Raw genomic sequence first — 896 nt, 5'->3', positions numbered from 1 at the left:
AAAAAAAAAAAGAAAAAAAAAAAGAAAAGAAAAGAAAAGAAAAGAAAAGAAAAGAAAAGAAAAGAAAAGAAAAGAAAAGAAAAGAAAAGAAAAGAAAAGAAAAGAAAAGAAAAGGAAAAGACATACAAAACATAAAGCAGGGATGAGGATAACCCAGGACAGTGAGCACTGTGCAGGTTGCAGTGATTGGCGGTAAGCACGGGACCGTGTGCGTTTTCCTACTGCATGTGTGAGCAATTATTCGAGGGTTGCTGATATTTGTGACTGAGGATCCAGAGTTGCATTCAGACCTTAGAAAGAAATCACGGAAAGAAAAGAAAAATGCAACGAACTCAAACCAAGAGCCCTTCTTTGTCAGAAGGATGATAATAAAGGCTGTAAGAAATGCTGCTGTGAGTGCACACTGTGTCTCTCTGTTCTTTGGTTGCCAGTCTCCTGAACACCCAGTGTACTATCACGCACATGGATGCCTACAGACACGCACACATTTTTCCATGTAATGTTGTTTGCATTCCTGGGAAAGAGCATCCTGAAGCCGATCTTGAGCCCGGCGCTAGCGAACTCGCTCGCGGGTACCATTTCTTTATTACTGATTTCTCCTCCAGCATCCGAAGTTCACGCACTGGAGGGGTTGGGTTAGCATCGTTTGGGGTTTAACAGAACTCAACGCTTCCATTGTTATCGAGGAAAGACCCCACTGGACAAGGCAGGGCTTTAAGTAGCGTTCAACATATCAAAGGCAACCAAGCCTGGTTTAAAAGAAGCCCCTCCGGAGGGTGGGAAATCCCCTCAGCGTTCCCCTCTCCGCAGCCCGAGTTTTGTGTGCCCGGTGCCCCTCTGCCGTGTGCCCGCATGTCAACGGCGGGCAGCGCTCGGGCTGCGGGCGGTGCGGCTGC

Source organism: Lagopus leucura, unplaced genomic scaffold (genome assembly GCF_019238085.1).
Source record: "Lagopus leucura isolate 7727_CA_CO unplaced genomic scaffold, USGS_WTPT01 2-67_obj-0_obj, whole genome shotgun sequence".
Lineage (NCBI taxonomy): Eukaryota > Metazoa > Chordata > Aves > Galliformes > Phasianidae > Lagopus > Lagopus leucura.
This window is presented reverse-complemented; position numbering follows the sequence as displayed.